The sequence below is a fragment of the Lynx canadensis genome, chromosome A3 (genome assembly GCF_007474595.2).
Source record: "Lynx canadensis isolate LIC74 chromosome A3, mLynCan4.pri.v2, whole genome shotgun sequence".
Taxonomy (NCBI): Eukaryota; Metazoa; Chordata; class Mammalia; order Carnivora; family Felidae; genus Lynx; species Lynx canadensis.
In genome coordinates, this window is record NC_044305.1 from 42,699,341 (window position 1) to 42,711,784 (window position 12,444).

Sequence of the window (12,444 nt, forward strand, 5' to 3'; positions counted from 1 at the left end):
TCCCTCCCTTCCTCTCCCCCCCTTTCTTCTTTCTTGCCCTCTTTCCTTCCTTCCTCCCCTCTCTCTCAAGGCATACGCACCATGCGGTGCCATTGCTTGTGATGGGCAAAGACTGAAACCGGCCTTTGTGTCCCTGGGCATGGGAGGGTTAATTCCATTAAGTTCTCTCTACCTAATGGGATACTCAGTGGCCTTTTCAGAGGGAGCTTAATGCTCCGAGCTGGAAGTACCTCCAAACGTAGTGTTAAGTGAAAGAAAAGTGTGCACTGTGACTTGTGGGAAAAGGGTGGGGGGGGGTACCTATAAAGGCATGCAATGTCTCTGGAAGGATAAACAAGAAACGGCCACCCGGGGTTGCCTCTGGGGAGAAATAAAACACAGAGGACAGAGGGGAGAAAGAAACTTCACTTTGCATGATACATATATGTGTGTGTCTGTGCACACACACACACACACACAAATTTAATGGAACATCAATAAAAACAGAGAGGAGCCCTGTCCCCTAGTCTGAATCTACTAACCTTGGTGTGCAGTGTCACGATGGGTTTCAGAATCCTGTGTAAGCTCCCTGTCCGGTGTCTGGCTCCAAGCAGTAACGCATAGGTCCCTCTTGAATAAAGCCAGTGTGGTCCTATGTGTGGCCCCCCGTCTCTCTAAATGAGACTGATAACTTTGCCTCCTCCAGGCAGAAGCAACAACAATCAGAAAAAAGAGTTCCAGACAGGACACAGCAGACACCCCTTCATTCATCCAGGACCTATTCGCTAAGCGCCTACTCTGTGTCAGGCAGGGTCCTGGGCTCTGGGGTTACAGCGGAACAAGACAGATAAAACTCTCTGCCCTCACAGGGCTTGTATTCTAACAGAGGAGGAAGGAGGACAGATGATCCCCAAGCTGAATAGAGGCGGTGTGGCTAAGGAGGGGAAACGGCGGGAAAGTGGATAGGAAGTGAGGGGTTGAAATCATCACTGAGAAGGTCAAGGCCTGAGAAGGGAAGGCAGTGGGGTCTGCAATATCCGGGGGGGGGGGGGGGGGGGGGGGGGAGCCAGAGGGGACAGCAGGTGCAGAGACCCTACTGGCTTGAGAGGGGACAAAGCCCTCATTTGTGGAAGGGTCTGTGTGGCCTGGGCACCTGGGAGTGCCCCAGAGGCCTGCTTCCTCCCCTGCTTTGTCCACATAGTACTGGAACGGAATTGGACAAGTCAACCCCTGTACTCAGAGCTGGATGCAGCCAAAAGCCAGAGAGGATGGAGGGCTGTGTTGCTCACCTGGGCAGTCCCAAGGGGGGACGGATGTCCTGCTGCCACTGACCTCTGCCTCCAGATTTAGACCAAACAAGCTCTGGGGACCAAAACAAAAATAAATATTCTGAGAATGCTTTGTCCTGAATATCCCTCCACACAGACGTTCCCAGTGTGGGGTCTTCAGGTCATTCAGCCTGCAAAATAATCCACTGTGAGCCGCCCCCCCCCCGCCCCCCGCCACGGTGGCTCAGTCTGTTAAGCGTCTGACTATTGGTTTCAACTTGGGTCATGATCTCACAGTTCATGAGTTCGAGCCCTGCATTGGGCTCTGTGCTCGCAGTGCAAAGCCTCTTGGGATCCTCTCTCTCTCTCAAAGAATTAAAGAATAACAAATTTGAAAAAATAATCCACTGGGAGGAAAGGGATGTAGGGGGGCTCTTAAGATTCACCAAAGTAGGGGCGCCTGGGTGGCGCAGTCGGTTAAGCGTCCGACTTCAGCCAGGTCACGATCTCGCGGTCCGTGAGTTCGAGCCCCGCGTCCCGCTCTGGGCTGACGGCTCAGAGCCTGGAGCCTGTTTCCGATTCTGTGTCTCCCTCTCTCTCTGCCCCTCCCCCGTTCATGCTCTGTCTCTGTCCCAAAAAAATAAATAAACGTTGAAAAAAAAAAATTTTTTTTAAAAAAAAAAAAAAAAAAAAAAAATTCACCAAAGTAAGAAAACCTGTCTCACTTTGTTCAGTGGGTGGTGGGGGCGGGGGGGAACATCTGAGCCCCCTGGACAGACAAGTGTGTTGGTGTCAAGGTAAGCACCCATCTGTGGGGGTACATTCAGTGTAAGGAAATCCCTCCTCCCAGTCCCCTTAAAACCTTTCCCTTTGCCGAAAGATGGGGGGCAGATGCAAGGGGACTTCCTAAGAATGCTGTCTAGAAACTCTACACTTGGGGAAACGCCCAGCAGAAATGAGTGCTTGTGTGGGCATGAGCACCTGAAGGCATGTGCCAGAATATTCGTAGTGGCACTGTTCACAACAGCCCCAGACGGGAACCAGACTCCCTCCAGCAGGAGGATATATAAATAACATGCGTACGTTCACACAACGGAACACAACTCAGCAAGAAAAAAATAAACGACATACAGCGATGTATGATTCCATTTACATGAAGGTCAATGGCAGGCAAAACTGACCAATGGTGACAGAGGTCCAGAGTGGTGGCTAACTGGGGGGTAGGGGTGACTGACTTGAAAGGAGTGTGAGGGAAGCCCTGGGAACTGGGGCGCCCCATACTTTGATCTGGGCCATACAGCTGGGCACACATGTAACATCCAGTGAGCGGCCCACTTCAATTCCTGCACATACTGTCTACAGTAGGGGCCAATGAAAAAGCCAAAAGCAAAACAAAGAGTAAAAACATAAAAATAGGGGCGCCTGAGTGGCTCAGTCGGTTAAGCGGCTGACTTTGGCTCAGGTCATGATCTCACAGTTCATGGGTTCAAGCCCTGCATCCGGCTCTGTGCTGACAGCTCAGAGCCTGGAACCTTCTTCGGATTCTGTGTCTCCCTCTCTCTCTGTGCCTCCCCTGCTCGCACTCTGTCTCTCTCTCTCTCTCTCTCTCTCTCTCTCTCAAAAATAAAGATTTAAAAAAAACCATAAAAATACAGACAGAAAAGGGGGAAGAGGTAGCCCAGAGCTGCCTGCTTTTCTTGAACTACTAGGGATTCCCTAAAAGCCTTGCAGGGGAGGGGGTCCCTTTTCTCTCCACCCACCCAGCCCCCCGCTTCAGCCCAGCCCAGCCCACGGCCACCTCCAGCCCCCAGTGGGTCCCTCCACCGTCCCTCTGGCACCCACCCCACCCATTGTTTACAGGGCCATCAGAGATCACATGTGACCTACTTAGGGACCTGAAACAGACTCCGTAGGGGAGAGGGAGATGGGGTGTAGGGATGGTGGGGTGTCTTCCCAAAACATGAATCTGCACAGGCCACTCCTGTGGTTGACTCTCCTCAATGACTTGCCTTTGTCCTCAGGATAAAATCTCAACTCCTTAATATGGTTTACAGGTCCTTCCAGGTCCGACCAGAGGCCCCCCTCCTCCTATCCCACCACCCTCTCCCTGACAGAACGGACATCAGGTCCCTAACCGGGTCACAGGAGCTTGCTCCCACTTTCCCAGTGCTCCACCAGCCTCAGCAACTGCCCCAGTGCTCCTCTGCTGGTCCTGCAGCTCTGTCAGCACCACTTACCCTCCTGGGGCCACAGCCTTAGAGTGTTCATGGTACCAGTGTACAACCACCTGTCCGGGGGTCTATATCTCCTGCCAGATGAAGTCCCAGGAGGGCAGGGACACACCTGGAAGGGCTGCTGTCATGCATGCCATAATGCGTGGGAAACGCCTAGTGAGTACCCAGTGAAATTAACATTTAACTTGATAAATGTTAATTTCCCTGCCCTGGATGGGGATGGGAGTGCAGGGAAAGGCTGAGGGTGTAGGGATTGGCTCTGGGGATCGTGGAAGGGCTTGGGGGGCTGAGGTGAGGGCCAGGCAGGCTTTTGGGATGGGCTGTAAGCCTCTCTCCCTTTGGGTTCTCATCCACTTAGACTTCTCTCCCTGTCCCAGGGCGAAGAAGAAAGGCCTAGAATGAGTCACTGGGGGAAGCTTTGGGAAGATTCTTTATGTCTTTCTTCACTGCTGTGCTTCAAGTGCCCACAAGCCCCTTTACGTGGTGGCCGCTGGCCTTCAGCCTGTGCCCCACCCACCCCCACCGTACCAAATGCTGGCTGTGCCCCTACTTGGGGCTCATCACATTGGGACAGATGGCTGTGCTCTTGAGATTCTTCTGGTGGATTTTGCAAAAGATTATTTACTGGATGAGTTTCAGAGACTGCCCCTTCCTCGTGACATGCCAAGGTGGGAGATGCTGGTCAGTGGCCTCTAGCTCCCCTCCCCTCCTGGCCTCTGATGGCCAAACAAGACAGGGAGGGAGGAGGTGAGAGATAAGGCAGTGGGAAGGAGGCCACTCCAGTCGCTGCCCCATCCCCTTGATGCCTTTACTTTCTGACAACTTATTCCTGCCCTTCTCCTTTCTTCTGTCTCTCCTCTCCCTGTCTGGGTTCTTAGATTTTCTTCTGAAAATACAAATCCAAGTCAACTATCTTGGAATACCCTGACTCCAAGAAAAATGTGTTGAAGGGGGTGGAAACAACTCAGAAGGTAGTTGAGAGTCTCAAGTTGGGTGAGCCTCCCAAAGAGGCTAAAGTCCCCAAGACACATGAGTCCCCAAGGCGGCCAAGATCTACATGTTGGTCAAGACAACACACAGGCCTGAAGAGGAACCGGGCCGTGGGGGACCGCAGCTGCTGTCACCCCCAAAGAGCATCCGGTCTGTCTGCATACTCACGCCTCAGCCTAGCAACCCAGCTGGCAACTGTGCAGCTGGAAGCCAGCACCATGCCCTTGTCCCTAACACACCTCTGACCCCCCTGATCCCCCTGAACCATTCCTTCCTCCATTCGCGTGTTCACCATTTATTCCCAGCCCCTCGCACTTGGTCTGATGCAAGTAGATGCCCGATGATATGTGATGAATGGATGGATGGATGGACCTATCTGGAAGGTTGTTGTAGCAAACCTGGACGCCCCACCCTTATTTGTAGGGCTTTACCAATTCCATCTGCCAGTGTCTGTCTCTCTTTACACAAAAGCTTTTTCTAAAGCCTCAGAAAGCTGCCCTGCCTGTGAGCACCCCTGCCCCCCGCCCCCCGCCAGAGTTTCCCACACCATTGAGCTCTGATTGCCCCCAGAGCTAACCTACTCTGTGACATACCTGTACTGGCCCCTTCCCTTCCCTGTCCACTCCCCTGGGGCCTCCCCAGTGTCAGAGTCTCACGGAGCACCTCCCAAATAAATGACTTACCGTTAAATCCTCGTCCCAGGCTCCAATAGCAGGACTTCTCTTGGACATACAGCCCCCAATGCTGCATAAAGCTGAATTTGGGCCTCCAACGCCAGGCCCTGGACCCGTGCCCAGATGTCCACAGAGCACACAGCGGGCGGGTGTCGGAAAGGACAGAGCCGGTGAAGATTCACAAACAGAAGGGCCGTGACTGCCAAACTGAGAGAAGCAGCCAGGATTGCAGGGGTAAAGGAAAATATGAGGCCACGGGGACACAGTAAAGAGTGACAAAAGCAGAAATTAAAGTTGGAAATGAAAAGACCTCTACGGAACTGTGCCAGATGCCTGGAGGGGGACTCTGTCCCTCCCTCTGTTCTGGTTTGTGAAGCCGGCCACAGTGGTAGGGGGAGGGAAGTTCACTGCTCAAACTTATGGGATGCCACACAAGCCTGTTGGCCACATCCTGTTCCAGCCCTGGAAGGCCCAGGAGCTCCATGATGACCAGCACAGAGCATGCACTCATGTCTGGACAGTGCCAGGAGCTATGTTTGACTTGGCAGAGATGTGTAAGGGATAAAAGTGGAGGCTGAATGCACATTCCCGGGTCCCCTGCTGGGGAATCCATGCCTCTGACCACCTGGGGCTCACAGCTCCTTTCTGAGGGTGTGACTAAACTCCCTTGGTGGTCTTGAACTTGTATATCTGGGATCCTGAGTTAAAGATGGCTCCCTGACTTCAGAGGAAAATGGGATGGGCATGTCTGGCTGCTGAGGACAAGTTGTGGACACCATGCGTGGAGCAGTGGGCGCTGGGAAGGGAAACTGGGAGTCTGGAAAGTATTGACCTCGCTGTGAGCACAGCGTGCCCTCCCCACATCCGCAGGACTATTGTATTCAGCCTCAACTAGGAGGTGGGTGGGGTATGCGCACCCCCGTAAGTGTTTCACATTGAGTCCTAAGTCTGCCAGTCCTTCAGTTGGGCTTCCAGGTATGCTTCTTTTTGTTTTATTAAAAATTTTTTTAATCTTTATTTATTTTTGAGAGAGAGAGAGAGAGACAGAATGCAGCAGGGGAGAAACAAAGAGAGAGGGGAGACAGAATTCGAAGCAGGCTCCAGGCTCTGAGTAGTCAGCACAGAGCCCCATGCGGGGCTCGAACTCATGAACCATGAGATCATGACCTGAGCCAAAGTCAGACGCTTAACTGATTGAGCCACCCACATGCCCCTGTTTTTCTTTTTAATTTTTTTAATGTTTATTTATTATTAAGAGACAGAGAGAGACAGAGCATAAGCATGGGAGGGGCAGAGAGAGGGGGAGACACAGAATCCGAAGCAGGCTCCAGGCTCCGAGCGGTCAGCACAGAGCCCAATGCAGGGCTCGAACCCACAAACCACGAGATCATGACCTGAGCTGAAGTCAGACACTCAACTGACTGAGCCACCCAGGTGCCTCCCAGATATGTTTCTAAAACACTAACTACAGGTCACATCTAATTGAAAGGATATTGACACTGCCCAGGACACAAAAAGAAATGCCTGGGTATAGGGTGGCAGTGGGCAGAGAAACCCTACCAAGAGCAAGACAAGGGTGCCTACAGCCTAAATTATGAAACCTCTATTTCGAGTTAACTCCTTGGGCTGCTGTTAACTGGACTTAGGCTTGTCCTTGTTTGCATAGCCATATTAACTCCATCTACCCCTGTGCTGTCCAGTTTGGTGGCCTCCAGCCAAGCACACTGATAGAGCATTGGAAATGCAGCCGGGGCACCTGGGTGGCTCAGTTGGTTAAGCATCCAACTCTTGATTTCGGTTCAGGTCATGATCTCACAGTCTATGAGTTTGAGCCCCACATCGGGCTCTGTACTGATGGCACAGAGCCTGCTTGGGATTCTTTCTCTCTCTTCCTCTCTCTCCGTCTCTTACCCTCTCTCTCTTTCTCAAAATAAATATAAATAAACTTAAAAAAAAAAAAAAGGAAACACAGCTGGTCTAACTGGCATGTGTTGCCAGCATCAACCATGCACTGATCTCAAGAAAAAGACTGATTTCAAGAAAATAAGATGAAGTACTCATTAATAATGTTTTATACTGACTACATGTTCAAGTGATGCTCTATTTATATATTGAGTTAAATAAAATATCTTATTAAAGTTCATCTCTCTTGTTACAGGTTGAATTGTATGTCTCCCAAAGATGTGTTAGAGTCCTAACCACAGAATGTTATCTTATTTGGAAATAGGGTTGCAGATGTAATCAACTCAAATGAGGTCATCCTGGAGAAGTGAGGTGATTGATGTCCTTCTAAGAGAAGAGACACAGTGGTATGTCTACAAGCCAAGGAACACCAAGAATTGTCAGCAAACAAGAGGCAAGAAGCATCCTCTACAGGTATTGGAGGGAGTACGACCCTGCCCACGCCTTGATTTTGAACTTCCTACCCCCAGAACTGTGGGACAGTAAGTTTCTGTTGTTCTAAGCTGTCTAGTTTCTGGTACTTTGTTACAGCACCTGTAGAAAATGAATGCATCTCTTTTTATTTATTTTCATGTGTCGACTAAACTCTTGTGAAGGGGACATACTACTGTTTCCATTTTCCAGATGAGAAAATGGAGGCCCAGGGAGGCCAAACAGCACGTGCAAAGTTGCCAGAGCTACTAAACAACAGACACAGACTTCAGACCCCCGTCTTCAGACCTCAGTGCTCTTTCCATTGCTGACCAGAGATACTCATCGGTTCACCCTGCACTGTTTATTGAGCACCTACGATTTGCCAGACACCGTTCTAGGCACTCGAGATAGATTTAAGGAACAAAGCAAAGAGCCTTGTCTCCTTGTGCTTACACAGTAGCAGGGAGAGACAGACATTAAATAATAAACATAATGAATATGGAAACTATCGTATCAGAGTAAATGCTATGAGGAAGTAACTAGGACAGGGTAAGGGAGCTGGCGGAGGGGCGGGAGCAGGGTGGCGGCCAGTGTGTAGTATTAGAGGGTCAGGTGGGGCCTCCTGAAAAGGCAAGATTTCAGCAAAGACATGAAGGAGCTTAGGAACTAAACCATGCTGATCTCTGTGGGAAGCGTGTTCCAGGCAAATGGGACAGCTGGTGCAAAATGACTGTGTGCAGACTTGAGACACAATCAAGGGGAAATGACGCACCTACCCGGTGGGTTCTTGGTGCTTCTGCTGCTCATTTTGAATGTTTTCTTCTCACCTCTTCATGAGCCTTGACCAGCCTTGACCACAAGGCCCCCGTAGAAGAGCCTTAGAAGTCTCACCCGGGGTTGCCCTGCACAGGTGGACAACGCAGCCACAGGAAAGCCTGGTGCACAAGGACGTCAGATGTCCACCCACCAAGGACAGTCCGGGGCGGCTGGTCCGCACAGATTCTGGGAGTCCAGGCTGGACAAGTAGAAGACCATCCCCTGCTGAATGGGGTTACACAGGCTGCTGTCCCAGAGTCTGCAGGAGGGCCTGGGCCGGGGACAGGAGCCAGAGAGAACATTTTACTTGCCCAGAATGTGCCACTTGCACTTTACTCACCTGCAGATATAATGCCACCTGTGTCACTATCAGCGGTGGGGTGATATCGGTGAAGATTATTTGTTTAAGGCAGTCTAGCCCCAAGTGTGTGAAGAGTGGTGTGGGGAGTGTTTTTGGAAGGTGTCCCAAGAAGAAGAGTCTGAGATAAAGTTAAATATCCCTTCTCTGAGAACAGGGTGTGACTCTGATAGCCCCTGGGCTTTGGAGGGGACAGTACTCTTGGATGTTTGATTGTACGGTTTCACTATTAATTATTTATTCCAGTAAGAACACCAGCACTCTTACGAGACACCCTTGTGGCATATCAACCATGCTTCCCTGGCCAAGGCAAATAACAGAAAGCCAGAAAGCCTGGTGTCCCCGCAGGCATCATCAGAGTGGTGGCATGTCGGCCACGTGAAAGAATGGTGATTCCTAGGGCTCCGGCCGTCCTGGCCAGAAGGGGCAGGGCCAAGAAGCAGTTTCATTTCTTGGCAGAGAAGGCAAGAACAGACTCTCCTCCCACCCCATGGCCCACACCCTCCATGCTATCTGTCCTCCTCCACTCAGTCCAGTATTGCTCGACAGGGTGGTGGCTCTGGAGGAGAGCCCCCCTCTTGACTGGGATAGAGGAGAAAGAACTGAGCAAGATGGTGGCCCTGGGGTCAAAAGCCAGCATCCTTGCCCTCTCCGCATTCCCTACGAGGGGGTCTCTCTGGCATCCATTTTAATACAATCCCCATTTTGCAGATAGGGAAATAGACCCATCCAGAGGGGGCCAGATTCTGCCCAAGAATATGCTAAGGTTAAGACAGAGCTGACTTCTAAGCCCATGCCCCCATCCTGGCCCATATCCTCTCTCTCGCTGAGGTCCACCTCCATGGAAAAACAGAAAACAACTTCCAGAAAAATAAAACTCACGGAGGCTTCAAGACTTGAGAGAAGCCAGAGAACAGACAGGTTCGTTTATAAGCGTCTCAACCAGGGGTCTTCAAACTGCATTCCGAGGAGCCCCTGGACTCCTTGTAGGGGCTTCTGGTGCTGTGACACGGGTGTGGCTCCCCACCCCACCCCCACCGCCTGCACTGTGTCAGAAGATCTCTGTTCTCATCTGCTCCATACTTTGAGTTCCCACGTTGGACTTCATTTAAGGAGTTCCTTATCTGAAAAACAGGCTTGGAATAGAAAAACAATTGCGGTGCCGTCAGTCGATACGGCTCGGCGTCACAAAGCCATGGACTACTGATACATTTACCACCATGGATGTATCTCAAGGGCATTACACTGGATGAAAGAAGCCACATTCAAAAGGTTACACACTCTACGATTCCACTTACATGACATTCTAAAGAAGATAAAAGGGCTGGGACAGAAAACAGATCAGTGATTGCTAGGAGCTGGGAAAGGCAAGATTGGAAAAGGTCACAGGGATCTTGGGTTCACGGGAACATTCCATATCCCGATAGCGGTGATGGCTGCTCATTATATGCATTTGTCAGAAGTCACAACTTGTTTGCTAAAAAGGGTGAACATTATCGTACGTAAACAATACCTCAATAAACCTGACTTGAACAAAAATTAGTAGGGGCGCCTGGGGGGCTCGGTTGGTTAAGCGTCCAACTCTTGGTTTCTGCTCAGGTCATGATCTCATGGTTTGTGAGTTCGAGCCCTGCATCAGGCTCTGCACTGACAGTGTGGAGCCTGCTTGGGATTCTCTGTCTCCCCTCTGCCGATCACTCTCTAGCTCTCTCAAAAAAATAAATAAATAAACTTTAAAAAGTGGCTTTAGAAACAATTGGAGATCCCTGCCCTAGGAAGCTTTCATTCTAATGTCTTCATGAACAATTTAAAAATGAAGGAAGGGGCGCCTGGGTGGCGCAGCCGGTTAGGCGTCCGACTTCAGCCAGGTCACGATCTCGCGGTCCGTGAGTTCGAGCCCCGCGTCGGGCTCTGGGCTGATGGCTCAGAGCCTGGAGCCTGTTTCCGATTCTGTGTCTCCCTCTCTCTCTGCCCCTCCCCCGTTCATGCTCTGTCTCTCTCTGTCCCAAAAATAAATAAAAACGTTGAAAAAAAAAAATTTTAAATGAAGGAAAAGGTAACAGCCTCTGAGTCTGAAGGATAAGAAAGGGGATGACCCCCCCACTGAGGGCCTTCTGCATGTAAGATAATCTGCTAGTTGTTTCAGTTCACCTATTAAAAGTCATATATATATATATATATATATATGATTCATCATATATATATAATTCATAAAATTCATATATATATATATACACACACATATATATACACATATAATTCTATGGAGAAGCTGAAACTCAACAGGCTAATTGCAGCAGATTGCATTTTCCAGACAGCAAGAGATAATGTAAAAAAAAATTACAATAAAATAGTAAAACACTGTGTTTTAAGCTACTTGGTTTGGGAGGTGATTTGCTGTGCAGCAGTAGATAATTGGAACACTAGGTAATAAGCCCAAGGCGTCTCCACAGCCATCGCTCGCTCCCTGAATCCCAGATCGGTTGCCTCTCTGTTCTGCTTTGTTCCTAAATAAGGCATTGTGGGTCCAAGCCTCCAGACACAGCCCCAGAGAGAAGCTCTGAACACACCACTTTCTAGAGCATCAGGATCCAGCCTGTGTCTGAAAGCCATGTGCCAACATGGTGCCTGGCACACAGTAGGTGCTCAATAAATATCTGGCAAACGAAGGAAGAGGCTCTAGGCCCATTCTAATAGCTACCGTAACAGTGAACAAGACACAGTTCCTGCCCGCATACAGACTGCTCTTTAGGCAGGAGACAGCAATAATAAGATGATTTTAGACACTAACTGGAGTGAAGAAAATGAGCAGGGCCATGTGACAGGGAGGGAACTGGCTGTGATATGGAGGTCAAGCAAGCCCTCTCTAAGTGGACGGCCTTCGAAACCTGAAGGATAAAAAGGATGCCATCTCTGGGCAAGTGAAAAGCTGTATTCGGGCAGAGGGAACAGCCAAATGAAATAGCTACAAAAGACATATACACACACAGACAATTCTAAAACCAGAAAAGGAAGACTCACGTTGATGGAAGCCTCACTTCTGCTGGAGAAGAGTCACTAAAACAAAGAAACGACAGTATGGAACAAAGGGAAAGGCATCGGTTAGGACGTGAGGACTAGCTTTCTCACGAATTCCCCTCATGACCTTGAGGGGGTCTTTGTCTCTCTCTGGGCCTCTGTTTTGCTTGCTCTGAAACGAGGAGTGCACGAGCATCGGCAGTAGGCTGGAGCCAGCTCCTGCCAGCTTGTGAGAGTAGACTGCGCGTGTCTCTGCCTACTTCCACACTCAGTGATGTCACTCAGGTAGGCTGCAATCGTCCATGGAGGGACTTTCCACACCATGGAAGTTGGCAAATGCTGCAGATGGGACTGTTTGCCATTGTTTTGAGAGCTGGTTGTTCAACACGTACTAGCACACCGCTGGATTAAATAAATGCTTCTCAAGCCTTTGGTTAAAGTCTCCTATTGTCATTTTTAAATTCACAATTTTACATTCTATCCCCAGATGTATGTGTGCTTGTTTCTTCACATACTTGAAAATATAAACTTTCATTTTCCTAACTTTAGAAAGATGCATGATGGTAATCCTGTGGATTTTTTACATCACACACACACACACACACACACACACTCATACGTGTTCCTCCCTGGCTAAGTGCTGCCCTGTGGTCAAGGTTGGAATTATTCAATCCCTCCAAGGGCAAGGCCTTCCCCTCATCATGGCTCTCTTCCTCCCTTTTCTCTTTTTT